Source organism: Corvus brachyrhynchos, unplaced genomic scaffold (genome assembly GCF_000691975.1).
Source record: "Corvus brachyrhynchos isolate BGI_N302 unplaced genomic scaffold, ASM69197v1 scaffold400, whole genome shotgun sequence".
Classification (NCBI taxonomy): Eukaryota; Metazoa; Chordata; class Aves; order Passeriformes; family Corvidae; genus Corvus; species Corvus brachyrhynchos.
In genome coordinates this window covers 191,578-194,681 of record NW_008235789.1, presented here as the reverse complement: position 1 = coordinate 194,681, position 3,104 = coordinate 191,578, and positions in this window count along the sequence as shown.

The window sequence follows — 3,104 nt, the reverse complement described above, 5'->3', positions numbered from 1 at the left end:
CCGCTGCCAGAGAAGCTGTCTTTTCCACCAGAGGAGCTTGAGATAATTAAGAAGAGTGGGGCAGAGGAAAGGGGATAATTGGTTTACAAGGGATGGTAAGCAGTGGATACCAAAAGCTCTGGCCTTACAGATATTAAAACAACTTCACGAAGGGAGTCATTGGGACTCCCGAGGACTGGCAGAAGCCTTCCTCAAAATGTATGTTGCTGTGGGTCTTTTTACTTTAGCAAAGCGAACTGTTGAGGGTTGTTTAATTTGTGCTAAAACCAATAACAGGGTTATAAAGAAAATTGCCAGAAGGAGACCTTGGGCTGTACGTCCCTTCCAAAGATGCCAGATGGATTTTACCAAAATGCCCCAGGTGGCAAGGTTTAAATATCTTCTGGTAATAGTATGTCAGCTAACAGAGTGGCCAGAAGCAATAGAAGCAATAGACTCAGATAGGAGAACTCGTTTTACAAGAAAAATTCTTCAGGGGGTTATGCTTGCTTTAGGAATACAATGGAACCTCCGTACCCACTGGCACCCCCAGAGCTCGGGCCAGGGTTGAAAAAATGAATAAAGAAACACCTTCTGAAGCTGGTGATAGAAACTAAGATGCCACGAGTACGACTTTTGCCACTGGCCTTAGCAAGAATAAGGGCCAGGATCCAGGGGAGACATTCAATTATCTCCCTTTGAATTGATGTTGGAATTCCTTACCCTGGTAATTCTCAGCCTAATGGGAGGGTGAAAATAAGTGATGCATATTTAAAACAATATGTAGCCAGGATACTGTCTCTTGTGAAATCTCTGGGACAGGAAGCTCAGCTGGCACAGACCCTGCCTTTGGACTTTGCTGTTCACAACATCCAACCAGGAGATTGGGTCTTAGTTAAGGAGTGGAAAGAAGCACCACTGGTGGCAAAGTGGCGTGGACCTTTCCAAGTGTTACTGACCACAGAAACAGCCATCGACAGCTGAACACGGGTGGACCCATCACATTTGGGTCAAGGTCTCTGAGGCCCCAGAAATTTGGACGTCTCAGCTGGAGGAGAAGAATGGGAGGCTGTTGGGAAGGATGAAAGTTTGGTAAGAAAGTTTCACAGGTATGTAGGCTTGGCAGAAAGATCTCTGAATGTAGAAACTGAGGATGAGATAGAAATGAAAGCAAGTTTTGATATAGAGTAAAAGATGTTTTGCTGAAACACTGACCACTGAATAGCTGAGAAGGCAAAGGTTGGAGATGAGTTGGAAGGAGATTTTTATAAATAGGACAAAGGCATGTGACTACAAACAAAGGCATGTTTTTCACCAAGTAAATGAGTCTCAAGAAGAGCATAAGTAAATAGAAAACAGGTTTTTACCAAAAAGAGAGATATGGCAGGCAAACAAGAAATGTTGATGTAGCAAGAAGAAGAGAGGTCTGCGAATTTTCCACTGTAAGCTTAAATTGTAACTTACTTACTCTTGTGATTGGATAATAATGACTATAATATGGTAATGGTAGTAGTTATGATAGGCTATAGGCAAATGTAAAGGTATTGTGTATGGTGCTTATTGGTTGTTATGTATTAAGATACTCTGCAAAGAAAAGTATATAATGCTTTGTAACTTGAACAGAAAGCAGCTTCAGGTATGCCTACAGCTGGAGCTGACAGCTGTAGGGCTGGCTCTGGATACCCACTCCCTGAAATGCTGTAACTTTGCCTATGCAATAAACAGCTTTCAAGAGAGCCGCCTGAAGTCCAGATATCCTTCATGAACCTTTCTCCTATAGGAGGCTATGACTGACACTCCACAGGAGTGGACTGGAGCAGTAGCCAGTGCGTTGACATCGGGGGAAGCCTCGTGTGCCTACCCACAGAGTGTCTGCTGAAATAGTCTGTATGGGCATACCTCCTTTTGGATGTCCAGTCATTGGAGGGCTAATCCTCACTGTCATTGTTTTCTTTATGTTAAGCTGTTTCTGTGCCTTCGCTTGCCACAGGTAGTGTGGAAGACAACGTGAAAATTAGATTAGGAGATTAGATTACACCATTAGAATTTTTCTCTTAATAATCTTACGTTTATATTGTCAGTTAGCTTTGGGCCAGAGGTGGCAGAATAGTTTTTTCCATCCTAGAAGTAGCAAAAACCTTTAACCTTAGCAATTGCTGGGTCTGCGGAGGGCCAAGAGGATCTGAAAACTGTCTGTGGGTGGCCAGCCCAGTCAAACCTAAATGGTGAGAGCACCCTGAGTGAGGTCCATAATAGAATGGGATTTTGGGGTGAAGAAGGAAGTCCATGGTGACTTCATTCTTCTGAAAGAGGCATTTATTATCTAAATAGAACAGCAGGAGTATACATGAGAAAAAGTGTTTGTGACTGGACTTTGAGTTTATCTATTAGCAGAAGAAGGGGGAGTGTGTGGAAAATTAAATGACACAAACTGCTGTTTGCAAATAGATGACAATGGAAAAGTGGTGAAACGAATAACAAAGGGAATAAGAAAGTTAGCTCATGTACCAGTCCAAACATGGAAAGGATGGGAATGGGACATGTTTTCGTGGTTACCTGGTGGACTATGGGTTAAACGAATGCTTTTTTTCCTCTTATGTGCTGTAGCAACTCTAATCTTTTTACCATGCATGATTCCTTGCTTAGTGCAACTTATTCAACATGTGATCAAGGAGATGCAGGAAGTAGCCACGCCTACAGATCCAGTGATGGCTACAAAAGGACAGAAAATGATGTCACTGCAAATAATTGCAAAACCAAAAAAGACCCAGGAAAAGAAAATTAAATCAATGATAACTAAAGTTTTTAAAGACAATTAATAAAAAATAAAAGAGGAGGGATTGAAAGGAATGAGAGGGATTTGTCTTTACAAACAAACTGTGGGTCTGCTGAAAGGTAAAAGCTAGATGCTGAGAGATGAAAGAAGCAAAGGGGGAAGCCATGAATTCCATAGGAAAAGAAAAAGAGGGGTATAGATTAGAAGGGTCTGTATTAGGCAATTCGGGAAGCCTGTACCTCTCAAGTACCTCAGCTAATGGGGAAAGAGAGAGGGAAATGCGGCCAGGAAATCAGGATAAAAAGGAGGCTGCGTCCTCTAACAATTTGAGAGACCCCAGGGGAATGCC